Source organism: Podarcis gaigeae (genome assembly GCF_964106915.1).
Source record: "Podarcis gaigeae genome assembly, chromosome: 7".
Taxonomy (NCBI): Eukaryota; Metazoa; Chordata; class Lepidosauria; order Squamata; family Lacertidae; genus Podarcis; species Podarcis gaigeae.
This window is the reverse complement of record NC_139683.1, coordinates 21,496,829-21,513,150: the sequence shown is the minus strand read 5'-3', so window position 1 is coordinate 21,513,150 and position 16,322 is coordinate 21,496,829. Positions and strand designations below refer to the sequence as shown.

The 16,322-nt window shown below is 42.2% G+C and overlaps 1 long non-coding RNA gene across 1 annotated transcript; it reads left to right on the top strand.

Annotated features, from left to right (window-relative positions):
- The first annotated feature begins 5,735 nt into the window (after window positions 1-5,735).
- LOC310849346 lies at window positions 5,736-15,545 on the top strand. The gene is made up of 3 exons (XR_014566882.1): window positions 5,736-9,276; window positions 11,886-12,421; window positions 15,110-15,545. It is a non-coding gene; the product is annotated as an uncharacterized lncRNA (long non-coding RNA).
- Window positions 15,546-16,322: the final 777 nt, after the last annotated feature.

Sequence of the window (16,322 nt, the reverse complement as noted above, 5' to 3'; positions counted from 1 at the left end):
CCCCCCCCCTTTTATCATTAGAATTACAGTAAAATAAACAAAACAACAGTCCAATGTATTAATCTGTGATTTTATTCTCTAATCGTATTTTCCTAGGTTTCCTGCTCTTTTCGCTTGCTTTCTTATAGCTTTCCTCCTCCTTTTTCTGGTAGTGTTTCTCCTAACTCTTTCCTGTATCTCCTGGAATTTTTCCGTGTCATCTATTGAGCTTATACTTCTTCCTTCTTTGTAAGTAAAGGTTATGCCGTCCAGGAATTCCCAGCAAAATCTTACTGAGTTTCTGTTTAATGCATCTGTTAACAATCTGTAACTCCGTATCTTTTTCAAAAGTCTCTTTGGGATCTCCTTAAAGACCTTAATGTTTTTGTCTTCTATTAATAATTTACATTGTCGTCTTTTCGGTAATTTTTTTTTTAATAATCTTGAGTTTAGAAAAATGAGACAATCTCCTGGTCCCTTGTATGTTTTTGCGCTTTCAGAAATTTTAGAAATTCAGAAATTTTTATCAGTGTCCATTGTTAACTCCTTATCTTGAACACCAAACCATATTGCAAGGCTCTGGATTATTTTTTCTTCAATCTGTTTGCCTTCTTATTCTGGGACTCATCTAAAACACAGGATAAGTTCTCTTTGATGCATTTCAAGGACAGGTGTTCTCCTCATGCATTCTCTTTAAATCTGAAACTTCCTCCTTAACTGCTTCCTGCATCTTTATAAATTCTTTATTTTCGCTTGTCAGTTTCTTAGTTACTTCTTGTTGTTTGTTCGTCCTAGTTTTTAGATCCTGAATTGATCTGTCAAGTTCCTTATTTTTTGTAGTCAGGTCTTTTATTTGGTTCATTATTAGCTTTTAACGTTCTGATCAGTCTTAATGTCCATTGAATCTAATTTGTCATTTAGATTCTTGTTCATTCCTGCAATAATTTCTTTCAAATCTGCATTCGAGTCTGGGTCTGCTAAAGATGTCCTTCTTGCTTGTAGTCCTGTCGTGGCCAACAATGTTGTTTGTGTTTGATTTTTCTTGGAGCCCATGTCTGAATCTGTGATTCAGTCAATGTTCTTTAAGAAATTGGAGATTTTATAAAATTCAGTGTTTCCAAAGTTGATTCTTATTAGTCGGAATTTTCCTTTTTCCCCTGTTGGGTTTTGTAACCAATTGGGGTCCCGGTGGGATTAATTGTTAACTTAAATCTGTAAGCTCAGGCAGGGAGACTGCTGGGCAGTGAGGCGGGCAGTAAACCAGCACAATCTCTAACAAGGAACACCCACTCTAGATTCCCCCCCAACTGGACAGAGAGCCTGGAGATAGATAATCTCTATAAACCACAGCAAACCCCCTGACCCATCATTCTGTCCAGCTATTACACTGAGGTGGGCACAGCTGGGTGAGACCCAACTCCACCCTGTTCACCCACCCAGGTTTCAGTGATACATGCCAGATCAGCCGCCTCATCCATAATCAGATCATGGATGAGGGAGATTTTATTCTGGGCCGTCCTGGCATTCAACAGCAGTAGTCCTGGACCCGAGGGTTGGCTGGTATTACAACCACAATTCCCCAGGATGGAGGAGGGACTGGCACACGGCACAGTCACTAACTGCCTGGGCTGCGTGCCCCTTACCTGGCCTGCTCCTCCTCCCACAACATACCTCCTCCTATCCAGAAACACTGTAATTGGGCCTCCCTTTGCTCTTCCCCGCTCCTCTCCTCCCAGGCACATCCCACCAAGTACTCTTGCAGCTCAATTTTAAAATGGTTAAAACGTTAAAAAATAATTTAAAAGGATATATAGACATTTTAAAAGAAGCCCTCTCTGCTGAGCGGCAGCAGTCCTTATAAAACCTATCAGGCCCCACCCTAGGCCAGGTGGAGTGAGGCAAGAGCAGAGCCCTCAGGCCTTGTTAGCAGGCATAGCGACTGGATTAGAGATAAATTTGCTAATATGCCTTAATTAGTGATAGCTCGGGGTGTGTGGGTGTGTAGATTGATAATCGCATGAAAAGCTGAACCAGAGGTAGCAATGCCCTTGGCTCCTAGACTGAGGTGCGCTATCGTTATATCAGAAAAGAAGCCCACAAACGGAATTAAATCCAAACTCAGCAATAGAAAGAAAGAATGCAGTTTATTTTGCTGGCAGCAATTGAGTGGCTCTGTGGAATGTTTCCAAAAGCAGAATCCCCCTGGGCGGAGACTGCCCAGAGCTTATATACCCTTTCCCCACATGAATACATTAAGCATTGCATATTCGTTTATTGCAACAGGAATTTGCTAATTGTTAAACAACATCCTTTCACAGCCTTCAAGTTCTACCCAAGGCAGGCTTCTTGACTCCTAGAGGCGAGCATTCCACAGATAAGATAAAAGGGAAATTGCCTGTGACCATTTAGAACAAAGAGATCATAGCGTTCTCTGTTACTGACAAAGGAGGAAGAGAGGCTAATACGCTTAGATAGATAGATATTAGATAAAATTTATTGTCATTGTCCGTATATACACAGTATACACAACAATGAAAATCAAACACCCGAGACCGGATTCACATACACATTCGCACGTATCTCCAACACTCTCATCCTATTCAGACATAATCTATTAGAACATAACATAATCCAGAATATAACATAACCTATTAGAAGCATAGCATAACCTAAAACCTATCTCATTCCTTACTACTCACTGCTTGCTATTTCTTACAACTGGCCCTGAGATCATTATTTAGTGCAATCAGAGCTCTTGGATAGAAACTATTCAGAAGGCGTGTGGTTCGTGTTTTCATTGTCCTGTATCTTCTGCCCGAAGGCAACAGTTCAAAGAGGTTGTGAGCAGGATGGGTGGGATCTCTCAGGATATTGTGTGACTTCTTCAAGCTGCGAGACGTGAAGATCTCATCCAGGGTTGGTAGTTGGAGCCCAATAACATTCTGGGCAATTTTAATTATTCTCTGTAAAGCTTTTTTATCCATTTCAGAGCTGCTCCCATACCACGATAATATACTATAGGTTAAGACACTCTCAATGGTACTGTGATAATAGGACAGAAGTAGGTGCTGAGATAGATTCAATCCCCTGAGCATTCTCAGGAAATACAACCTCCCCTGCACCTTCCTCACAACCATATTAATATTTGCAGTCCATGAGAGGTCCTCAGAGATGTAAATGCCCAGGTATTTAAAACTACCAACCCTCTCCACCTCCTCGCCATTTATGTGCAATGGTAAAAATACACTTTTCTTTCTCCTAAAATCAATTATGAGTTCTTTGGTTTTTTTGGTGTTAAGCATAAGATTATTTTCTTTACACCATTGAATTAACCCCTGTACTTCTTTCCTATAAGCAGCCTCATCATTCTCACTAATGAGCCCCACCACTGTTGTATCATCCGCAAATTTGATGATTGTGTTGGACTTATGCAGTGGGGTGCAATCAAATGTGTACAGGGAATAGAAAAAGGGGCTTAACACACACCCCTGAGGGGCTCCTGTGCTTAATACTAGAGTAGAAGAATAGTAAGGTCCCATTCTCACTGTCTGCGGCCTATCGGTCAGGAAATTCCTTACCCACAAACAGATCTTCTGATGTATACCCAAATTGGTCATTTTAAGGAATAACCTGTCTGGTAGAATTGTATTAAAGGCAGAACTGTAGTCCACAAACAACAGCCTTGCGTAGGTTCCCTGTCGTTCTAGATGACTCAGTACAGTATGGACAGCGATGGAAATAGCATCATCAGTAGATCTATTTCTTCTGTATGCAAACTGGAACGGGTCTAGAGTGGATGGAAGACCAGCCTTAATATAATCTAGCACCAATCTCTCAAAGCATTTCATAACGACAGATGTTAGGGCTATTGGTCTGTAGTCATTGAGAGATACCACCACTGACTGTTTAGGGACTGGCACTATAATCGATGTCTTCAGGCAGGTAGGGACAGAACCCTGCAACAGGGATAGATTAAAAATGTCCGTAAATACACCAGCTAATTCTGCAGCACAGTCCCTAATAACTCGTCCCATAATTCCATCCGGTCCAGCTGCCTTCCTAATATTAATGCTCCGAAAAGCACGTTGTACGTCGGAGGTCTGTAATAAAAATGGTTGTTTATCAGTAATAGTTTCTGATGATGTGCTGGTAGCCAATGCTGTAGTGACGGTGGTTCCAGTTCCCACCTCAAAACGACTGAAGAATTGATTCAGCTGATCAGCCAGGTGCGCACTGCTGCTAGCCAGTTCATTTTTAATATTTTGCCCTGTAATTTGTCGCAGGCCTTGCCATACTCGACGAGGGTCGGAGCTCTCAAAATGCTTTTCGATCCTCCGGCAGTACATAGCTTTGGCATCCCTAATGCCCTTTTTCAGTTTGGCTCTAGCTTCTCTATACTGTTGCGCATCGCCAGAGTGAAAAGCAGCATTTCTTGCCTTTAACAGAAGATACACATCCCTGTTTAGCCAGGGCTTGTTGTTAGGAAACACCCGTATTTGTTTGGTGGTAGTAACGACATCAATGCAGCTTTTGACATAGAACAGTACTATTGAAGCGTATGTGTCCACATTATTCTCCACAAAAAGTGACCATTCAGTGTTCCGAAAGCAATCTTGAAGTTGCTCGGATGCACCTGCTGGCCACACTCGTATCTCTCTAGTTGATGGTCTAATTCTGCGTACGAGAGGTCTATATGATGGTATCATAAGTAAGGATATGTGGTCTGACTGTCCCGAATTGGGCAAGGGCTTGGTCTTGTATCCATGCATGATGTTACTATATACTCGGTCTAGGGTATTTCCCCCCCTAGTGGGACAATCAACATACTGGTGGAACTTAGGAAGCACAGTCCTTAAATCGGCTCGATTGAAATCACCAGCAACCACAAATGCTCCATCCGGGTGGGCCCGCTGCTGTTTGCTAATAGCAGTTAGCAGGTGACCCATAGCTGTAGTAGTATTTGCATCGGGAGGTATATACACCGCTGTTATTATGACAACATTAAACTCACGTGGCAAATAAAAAGGGCGGCACTTCACCACTAGGTACTCCAAGTCAGGAGAACAATGTGTGTCCATTTGTTTAATGTCCGAGCTCCAGTTGTTATTTATATAAACGCAAATTCCTCCTCCTCTGCTCTTCCCGGATTCGGCGGTTCTATCCGCTCTAATTACTGAGCGTCCTTCTAGCTGCAAAAGTCCCTGTGGAAAGGAGGAATCCAGCCACGTCTCTAAAAGGACCATAACACAGCAGTCCCGGATACTTTTCTGCCGAGAGGTAATAAGTTCCAACTCCTCTACCTTGTTGGGTAAAGATCTAACATTTGATACAAGGAGACTTGGCAATGCAGGCTTGTGAGGATTTTTACTTAGCCTCACTCGTAGTCCGGCCCTACAGCCCCTCTTCTGCTTACGCCCTCTCCATTTTCTTTTCTTTCTGGCCAGGAGAGCAAGGGGAGTATCCCAAGGATATGCAAGATATGGAGGCTCTCTGATAAGCTCAGCTGGAATGTTGTAGGTTGAGACCTCCTGGCTGCAGCCTTCTCTGCCGATACTTAAGAGCTCTTGACGACTATAAATTACTTGTCCCTGAGTGTTCACAGTCCATAGCAGCAATAAGTTCACAGATAAAAATAAAACACAACTCACTGAAAACCGGTCTTCGGAGTGCCAAGCCGCTGCAAGTGCTTGCGCCGCCATTTTCCTTCCTATGTAACAGCAGCTGTGCAGGTGTGAAACTTCTTAGGATACATGGGAACTATACTATCAAAGGAGAGGAAACTCAAGGGGGGTCACTGGGAAACTATACCCATATTATACTTAATATAATGAATCAAAACTTTTGCCACAATAGCTACTCTTCATAAAACAAAGAGGCACACATGTGAAGCACTACCCTGCAGGCAACACCACTAAAAAGACTGGATAAAAGCCACTAAAGCCCATTCAAAACAGCCCCTTTTTATTATTATTTGATTATTCATTTGTTTGTTTGTTGTTGCCTATAGGCTGCTGCTGATAACGTTTTTGAAAAAACATTCCCACTGTATATAATGTGTTAGCAAAAGTAATCTAGCTATGGCCAACTTCCAAAGCCTCACAGTGAAAGGGCTAGACTGAGTGAGTGATCCAAAATGGCCGATGGCTCCGGCGGACCTCACTCCATCCCCTGACTAATGAAACGGCCCACGCCGCAACAATGAGAATAAATGGGGTAAAAACCCAGCTGGTAAATGGACAAGCAGGAGACATGGCAGTATTCCCAGCAGAGTCAGGCTAAGAGGACTGTTTTAAGTTAAGCAAAGAACTTAAATGCACACACACTAAAGGGGGGGCGAAAAGAAAAACTCGTCCGGCAATGGCCGTCCCCTGCTTAAAACATGCCAGATAAGCAAATCACACAATAAAATGAAACAGAAAAGGGGGGGGGGAGGATGTAAAGGAACGAACACCTAGTGAAGCCCGCCCTGTGTTACATAATGAAGCCAAATCAAACACACACACTCCCCCATTTAGAAATCACACAAGGCTGGGTACACATCCACATACACCTGATAGCCAGGCCACCACCAAGGAGGAAAGTTGCTTTAGCGGCAGGCATGGGCACCAGGGGAGAAGCTACTGTCTCCCCAAGCTGTAATAAATCCACAACAGAAAGCAAGCACACACTGCTGTGTGGCGTTTTTAAGAAGCAGCGTTGATTGGGGAAGCCAAGTGGGTGGCCGCAGAACAGCTGCCCTGCCTTGAACCGATTCTTGAGCAGCTGCAAAGGGAAAGTCTTTGACAATCCTGGCAGTAGCAGCGACTAGGCTAAACCATTCAGGTAGGGAAGGAATCAATGACTAAATAAATTCGGCAAAGGGGTGACTGAAGAGATTTGGCGAAGGGGGTGAAAGAGGAGAACTCCCCAGCTGCGCCACAGTTTAAATTTCCCACGGCTGCGTCCTTCACTGGTGCTGATTGGCCAGTGGAGCCACACTGAGCGTGACGCAGCGTAGGTCGGCACAACTTCCCACCCCAAGCTGGATGGCTACAGGGACCTGCATGCCTGGCTGCAACACCACCCACTGAGAAAGGAGAGCGGACTTCTTGCAGAAGTGGCCACTGTTTCCCACAAGCAAATCAGTCCTCCTTCCTAACTGTTTTCTACAAGCAAATCAATCCTATTTCCTCAAGCTTGCATGTATTTCACTCCTTTGGATGCTAGCTGGTGATGGTAACCCACTGGGTGGAACATCATCCAGGGAGGAAGCGAGGATTGCAGGGCTGGATATGGGAAACCAGGCCTGAAGTCCCCCATCCTTTGGGCCACCACATGAAAACTACTAGATGGGCATACTCCAGTAGCACCTGGGCTACTTATTTCCCTGTTCACCACCTGAAAACCCTCATCCTCTTCATTGCTGATCTTTGAAAACCAGGTAGTACAGCTGCTTCAGTGCAGTAACTGTAGTACTAAGGAATGTGTTGAATAACCAGGTGAAAACGAATCCTCATCTATCTCTTATGTTCACAGCTGTTGGGTTGAGTGTGTGGAATTAAACACCCCTGAACAGATCAAGCAGCTTGACAAATGAGTGCTGGTTACGGCAGCATTTCCTGCTGTTACTTTAAATTACGCCAGCCAGCAGCTAAATGTATCAGTAATCTCAGATATGACTCAGATTTCTCAATGTAAAATGGGAAGTGAGTCATCTGCTATAGATACAAAATGATCCTCTGCAGATGCTCATCTAACGTTGAGTCATGATTTGAAAAACAATGTTTTTTAAAAAGTGTTGGTTCTTGAAATAAGATTTTTTTCATTGAAACTCTTTAAAACAAAAAGTCAGCTTTCACTATATATTTATTGGTTTCCTACAAAATATAAACAAGTTCCCCTGTTTCACATCCTGTTCCCTTATCAAATCTTGCCATAACCTTGTTTGTGAACTCAGTGGATGCCAATTGTTGGAATGTTCATCAGAAAATTTTATGAAGTGGTACCATACTTCAATAAAGTCACCTGCATTTTCAAAACATGCACCTCTTTGCCAGTTTTTAAGGTAAAGCAATTGCCTGTATATTCTGTCACCATCGTGTGATGTGCTGATGTCCAAATCCTTTCCAGTTCAGTGCTATGAGAAGTCATGGCACCAGCAAAAGAAAAGTAATAAGTTCCTTGTAGATTGAGTTGAACCTTCTTTAAATATTATCGAGAAACCGAAACTTGGGTTACATTTTATATACAGATTTGTAATATTGCTTATTTACACACACTCCCAGAATGGCTGCACTTAATCACATAGCCACCACATATGGAGTGTAGTACCAAAAGTGTTACATCCTCTCCAGCACATTGGTGATGTTTTGTCTATGTAGCTGCATCTTAATGGGGTTAAATGCCATCTATATATTAACTTAGAAGAATTTTCTTATGAGGGTTGACACTGATCTTAAAGGGATTATTATTATTATTATTATTGCCTATAAGGTATTCCAGTCTGCCTCCTTAATTTTGGTACCTAGGTCAATGTTTCCCTTAATTGTTTAACTGATGAACGTTGTAGTCAGAGGCTTCTCCAGGTCCCCAGAGGAGGGTTGGTCAGGTTAGCCATATTGATCTTTGTTCTTAACTAGTTGTATTTTTCCTAAGAGTGCACCTTGCAGAGATCTCTTTTTGACTCCAATTTTGTTGCAAATTCTTGGCAAGTCATGGCAAAGTTACTTAGGACCGCTAACATAGCTTTGATAGTGTCTATACCAAGTCTTGATCTCTGAGATGTTCACATCGTGTTCATGGAAGAAAACACACTCTCCGCTGCAGCATTGCTTCCTGGTAGGCAGAGACACAGTTGAACCAACTTTTGTAGCTGTGAATAGGGGATCATCTTCTGATAAGAAGAATGAGAAAATGTCACTCCCATCTTGAACACACATCAGCACCACTTTCATTCCATTTAGTTATATTTTCTTTTGATACATATTATTTCAAAGAAGAAATTTCATCAAATAGATGATCTTCACTTAGATAAACTCCTACTCTTGATGAAAAATATTGGAGACACTCTTCAAAGTTTTCTCTCTGTGAAAAAGTCCTAAGCAAAATGCATTCCATACATCTAATAACTTTAGAGTGGAAGCTCTAAGCAGTTAGATCAGGGGTCAGCAACCTAAGGCCCATGGGCCAGAAGCAGCCCACAGAGCTCATTTGACAGGCCCACGAGCTGCCTTCCAACCAAGTTGCACGCTCGCGCGCTGCACTATCCTGCACAGCGCAGCGCGGGGACTCACTTCTGTGGTGCCAAAAATTGCGTCTGTGCACGGGACCTGATGGACTGACTTCCAAATATTACAAGGCTTTAAAAGAATGGCTAATACAACCTTTGAAGGAAGTCTGTAATGAAATCCTTGAGGGGAAAGAAGCACCTGACACGTGGAAAGAGGCTTATATCACGCTTATACCGAAGACAGAGACTGAAAAGACCCAACTTAAGAACTACCGTCCAATCTCTTTATTAAATGTGAATTACAAAATTTTTGCTGACATTTTAGCTAAGAGATTGAAAAAAGTTTTGATGGAGGAGATCCATAGGGATCAATCGGGCTTCCTCCCGAGAAGACATTTATCAGATAATGTAAGGAACATAATAGACATTTTGGAAATGTTAGAAGTTAATATAAACACAAAAGCTGTTTTGATATTTGTGGACGCGGAGAAAGCCTTTGACAATATTTCTTGGACCTTTATGAAGAAGAATCTCCATGGGATGGGGGTAGGCCAAGGTTTTGAAAACGGTATAGGCGCAATTTATTCTGAACAAAAAGCAAAGCTAATTGTAAACAATATTATTACAGAAGAACTTAAGATAGAAAAGGGGACACGTCAGGGGTGCCCAATTTCCCCACTACTTTTTATTTCGGTCCTGGAGGTTTTGCTGAACATGATAAGAAAGGACCAGCTGGTTAAAGGGGTTCAGGTCGGAGCGAGACACTATAAATTGAGAGCATTTGCAGATGATTTCGTACTTACATTGCAAGAGCCGGAATCCAGTACGAAAAGGGTTTTGGAATTAATTCAAGAGTTTGGTCAAGTGGCAGGATTTAAATTAAATAAATTAAAGACTAAGGTATTAGAGAAAAATCTAACAGTAAGAGAGAAGGAGAGGTTTCAGAATGAAACAGGTTTCTAACAGTGGTTAAGAACTTATTTAAAGACAATTATGAGAAATGTTGGAACCAAGTGAAAAAAGATTTAGAAATTTGGTCGAACTTGAAGCTTACTTTGTCTGGTCGAATAGCAGCTATCAAGATGAATGTATTGCCTAGAATGTTATTTTTGTTTCAAACATTGCAAATTGTTGATAAGATGGAGTGTTTTAAGGGATGGCAGCGAGATATTTCTAAATTTATCTGGCAGGGCAAAAAGCCCAGAATAAAATTTAGGATTTTAACTGATGCAAAGGAAAGGGGGGGGGGATTTGCCCTGCCAGATTTGAAACTTTACTATGAATCAGCAGCTTTCTGCTGGTTGAAGGATTGGCTGCTCCTCAAGAACACTGACATCTTAGATTTGGAAGGTTTCAATAATTTTTTTGGGTGGCATGCATACTTGTGGTATGACAAAGTTAAGGTTCATAAAGGTTTTAAAAATCATATTGTCAGGAAAGCATTGTATAGTGTTTGGATCAGATATAAAGACCTACTGGAGAGCAAAACTCCAAGGTGGCTTTCACCAGTGGAGGCAAAAGCTGCGAAAAAACTTAATATGGAGTGTATATGGCCGAAATATTGGGAAATTTTAGAACAGGAGGGTAGTAACTTCAAACTGCAGAGTTTTGAGAAATTAAAGGATAAAGTGAGAGATTGGCTCCACTATTACCAAATAATGGAGGTTTACAAGATGGATAAGAAAATTGGCTTCCAGGTGGAGAAATTGAAATTGGAAACAGAATTGTTAGAATCCAATACTAAAAATTTATCCAAAATGTATAACTTGCTGCTGAAATGGAATACGCAGGATGAAACAGTTAAATCAGCTATGATTAAGTGGGCGCAAGATATTGGCCATAACATTATGTTTGCTGACTGGGAAAGGTTGTGGACCACCGGCATGAAATTTACGGCATGTAACGCCTTGAGAGAAAATATTATGAAAATGATATATAGGTGGTACATGACCCCAGTCAAGCTTGCAAAAATTTACCACTTGTCAGATAACAAATGTTGGAAGTGTAAAGAAAATGAAGGCTCATTCTTCCACCTCTGGTGGACATGCCCAAGGATTAAGGCTTTCTGGGAAATGATATATAATGAAATGAAAAAGATGTTTAAATACACTTTCCTGAAGAAACCAGAGGCCTTTCTCCTGGGTATGGTCAGCCATGTGGTGCTAAAGAAGGATAGAACTTTGTTTTTGTATGCCACAACGGCAGCAAGGATCCTTATCGCAAAGTATTGGAAGACATCAGATCTACCCACTCTGGAAGAATGGCAGATGAAGATGACAGACTACATGGGACTTGCAGAGATGACGGGCAGAATCCGAGACCAGGAGAAAGAGACAGTGGAAGAAGATTGGAAGAAATTTAAGGACTATCTTAACAATTATTATAAGATTAAAGAATGCTAGATTGACATGGACTTAAAAATATTGGTTTTTCAGAGACATTAGAGTAAGAAAAGGAACAGAATTAGTAAGAAACTTTTGGGAAATAAGGGAATGGAGTTGCTGATGGGATAATGAAACTAGAATACAAAACGGTGAGGTATGAGGAAGTCGGGGAAATAAGGTTGAGAAAATAAGTTTTGAAATTATACTTCTTGTTTTTTGTTTGTGTTTGTTTTTATTGTAGTTGTTTTGTATTTCTATGTTCTTATTGGAAAATTTAATAAATATTATTTAAAAAAAAAATTGCGTCTGCGCAGATGTAGACACCGAAAATTGCAGGTGCGCATGTGATCTGGCACACGGAGGGATCTCCATGGGACTGAACTGGCCCAGGAAAGATAAACTTTCGGTACACCAAAAGGAATCCTGTACTGCCCTATTGCCCAGCTTCCAGAACATGCACTCAGAAAACTGGGTCTTCCTAATAGGACGCCTGGTGCAAACTAATGACTTCCTAAAAATCACTGCAAACCCCCCTCCCCGCCCACATGACCTGGGTTGCTGTGCGTAAGAGAAACCTATTGGACAAGCAGCGGCAAGGACAGGCCCATCTACTTCATCCAACCAAGTCTCTGTTACACATGCCTGGTCAAGTCCTCCATCCACAATCAAGTTGTTGATGGCAGTAGTCTTATGAATCATTGACCTAGCATTACACAGCAACACCTTCAGGTCATGTGGGTTTCCCTTGTTGATTCCAGTATCCATCTGGTCAAGACCAGACCCGGAGGCAGGGATAGTCTTCAAACAACGACTAAACCTGCCTCCTTGGTAATGACATGGTCTGGTCTTCGTGCAACTCCTTTAAAAAAAAATAAAAAATTATTGCTTTTAAGGATTACAAAAAAGAAAAGAAAAGAAGACAAAAGAGAAAAAGAAAAAAGACATTACAATACAATATATAGACAATACAAAACACAACCTAAACCCATTAAACTAAACCCATTAAACTAAACAAAACAAAACCCAACCCCTAACCCTAACCCTAAATGAAGAAAAAAAAAATTAAAAACATACATCACATCTTTTCCATACTCTATCTTTCATTCCCTTGTTTCCTCGACCTCCTCTCACCTCCCTTTTTGTATTCCACTTCTGTTAATTGTTTCAGCAAATCCTTTCCATCTTTCTCTATTTTTATCATATTATAAATAACATATTTTTTAACCTTATTTTCCATTAAAACTAAAATAATTATATATGCTTAAGTCCTTATAACATTTCTGCTAAGGCCATAAAATATCATTCCACCATTTTTCTATCACTCATTAATTTTACAATATTTCTATATATAAACTTTAAATTTTCCAATCTTCTTCCACCATCTCCTCTCCCTGGATTCGGATTCTGCCAGTCCTTTCCGTCAATTCCATATAGTCCATCAACATGGAGATCTTATGTCCGAGGATCTTAACTCTTTTCTAGGTCCCTTCTGCAGGTCATCTTCATATTCTTTAATGCTAAAGAGCAAATCTCGGGAAAACTCCAACCTAACAATACTTTTATTCCTTCTGGACAGGTCAGCCAAATTTCCATAGTTGAAGCTAAGATCCATAGAATATTTCAGGACATGTTTCAAGATTCCTCCAAATCCAAAGGCCCCCAAAACTTCAATCTCCTCTAGACCCAAGTCCATGTCCTAGAAGTCAGTTAATCCCTGCATAGAGGGATATTTCCAACTTTCCTTCTTCTATCTGAGCCGGGATCCAGTCCTCAAAATCTGACTTTTCCTAGATTCAATCATAAAAGGCCTCAACTTGTAGTCCTCAATTTGCTTCTGTAAGACTAAGGATCCCGCTTGTATTACTTTAGGTGCTTTCTCCTTCTCCACAATTTGTCCTGCCAAAATAGATTCCTGTACAAAGTCCTGAATTATTTCTGTGTTGGTACTCACTTTTTGTCTCAAATTATTCACTTTCTGTTCCAAGTTATCAATTTTAAAAGTCATGTCATCGGTCTTCTTATGAAGCTGTTCCAGCGAATAGCTTATCTTACATAATACAGTCACAATTGCTTCTCCTGTCAACATTTTTAAATGGTCCAAGGTCAATCTCTGGTTCTCACAATTCCTTATCTTGCAGCTGGTGATTCCCCAGTTACACTCCTGTAACAGTTTCAAAAGCTCCCTCTAGAGGGAAACAGTTTCCACTTGTATCAATCCTTTCAAACACAACTCAAACCATAAAAATAGTTTCAATTTTCAGTTACTTTTCCTCCTTTTTAAACGCAGAAGAGGACTGGAAACAGTATCTTTCTCTTATTTAGCTAGCTGTCAAATATGTTCTGTTCGCAATTAATGAACTCTTTCTGGCAGCCCGTTTCCAGGTTCAGAGCAGTGGTAATTTGATTTTTGACTCTCTCCTGCAGGCTCTCTAGGTCCAAAATTTCCCCCCTCTTCTCCTGCTTCCAAGGGGTTTTTTGTAATTTTAACTGATGGAGATTTAATCCTTTGCCAAAAACTTTCAAAGACTTTAGCTTGTAACGTCTTTGCTTCAATCTATTTACAAAAGCAGAAGGCAGACTTCCTGTTTAAGACCTTCCCGCTTCGGTGCCAAATTAAGGTATTTAAAGATCCAATTTTCCATTCTACTCACGGGTAGTTGTTTAAAGTCCAATTGTCCACAGGAAAAAGTCAGCGCTCTCCGGCAACAGCAATGTGGCTTCACTCCGTGAAAGAAGCAGTCGATTCAAAGCACCGCGCCACTCACCCCACGTCGCTCTGGATCCCCAAAACAGGGTTTCCCCACGAGTAGGGGAAGCGCAAAAGGTGCTAGCCGAATCCCAGGTTCACAAGCTTCTCCCGCTTGTGATTTCAGTGGGTCTCCGCCTTCGCCGTGGTGGTCAGACCCTGCTTTCCACGGAGCAAGTTCCGATCGGAGGAGCTCCGCCATTGCCGGAGGCGCCAACCTGGAAGTCTGGTCTTCGTGCAACTCCTGCCCATGATAACCGAGATCGGATGTCCCAGTGCTTCCCCCCTGTGGAACTTGCCCCAGCCATTGTGTTGGCTGGGGCCCCACTCCCAGGCAGCCCTGATCCCATCCCTTAAAAACAAAACGCAAACAATACAACCAATAAAAACAACAAAAAACAAAAACAGAACAATTATACTAAAATTAATCCCCAACCAAATATCCATCCCACCCACCCACCCCCAACAAAGCAAAAAAGGAATAAAAGAAAGAAAAATTTAAAATGCCATCAACTGCTTAAGGACATTTAAAAACACATTAACCACTTGGGACAGGGAAGCAATAGCAAAATAACCTCTCGCACATCCCCAAACGTTTGTTCCAAATGAGGGCTTGGGCCAGTTGGAAAGGCCTTGGAAGGGAGCAGGTCCTGCAGTCCTCACCACAGCCGATGGTCCAAGGTCTCACCGCAGTAGGAGTCCTGCAACTTGGGGAGTGAAAGCCTGGGCCACGCCCCCTGGGCCCGTTGGAAAAGGCCCTCGAAGGGAGCAGGCCCTGCAGTCTGGTCTTAGCGTAGCTCCTCCTCCTGCCCGTGATCACTGGCACCGTGATTGGTTGTCCCAGTGCTTCTGCCCCTGTGGAACCTGCCCCAGCCATTCGGTTGGCTGAGGCCCACTCCCAGGCAGCCCTGACCCTTTCCCCTTAAAAAGCAAAATACAAACTATACAGTAGCCTAACAAAATAGTAAAAGCCCAAAACAATTATACTAAAATAAAACTAATCCCCACCCCAAGTCAACATTTATCCCACCCCAAACAAAAATAAAATAAAATAAAAATATATAAATAAAAACCACTGTTCAGAGTGCAAGAAAGTAAAAACGCTTTTAAAACATTTTAAAATATGTAAAACCATTTTTGACATTTGCTGCTGCAGCAGCATCAGAGTCCTGAGGCCTCACTGGAGCCTCTTAGAGCTGTGATGGTGAGTGTGGGCCCTGCCCCCTAGGCCTGATGGAATTGGCCTGCAGGAGGGAGCGGCCTTCCCCAGCACTCATGATGGCAGCAGCAGCAGTGTCCCAGGGCCTCGCTGAGGCCTCTTAAAGCTGTGATGATGGTGAGTGTGGGCCCTGCGACCCTAGGCCTGGTGGAATTAGCCTGCAGGAGGGAGTGGATGGCAGTGGTCTTATTCATCATTGACCTGGCATTGCACAGCAGCATCTTCAGGTCATGTGGGTATCCCTTGCTCATTCCAGTATCCATCTGGTCAGGACCAGACCCGGAGACAGGGATAGTCCTCAAAGAACAACTAAACCTGCCTCCTTGGTAATGACATGGTCTGATCTTAGCGTAACTCCTCCTCCTACCCGTGATCACTGAGATCGGTTGTCCCAGTGCATCCCCCCTGTGGAACCTGCCCCAGCCATTTTGTTGGCTGGGACCCACTCCCCGGCAGCCTTAACCCTTCCCCTTAAGAACAAAATAAAACCTAAAAAGCAACAATACACACAATAAAACAATACAATAAAACAAAAACAGTAAAAATTACAAACATACCAAAATTAAACAAATTCCCGAACCCGACTAAACATCCATCCCACCCCACCACCAAAAAATAAAAGGGAAAAAAAGAAATTTGAAATGCATTTTAAAAAGAACTCTGCACTGTTCTGAGTCCTCTTGGGCAGCAGTGGCAACTGTCCTTATGAGGCCTGTCAGGCCCCGCCCTGGGCCAGATGGTGTGTGGCAGGAATGGGGCCCTTAAGCACTCAAGCAGGGGAGTCCT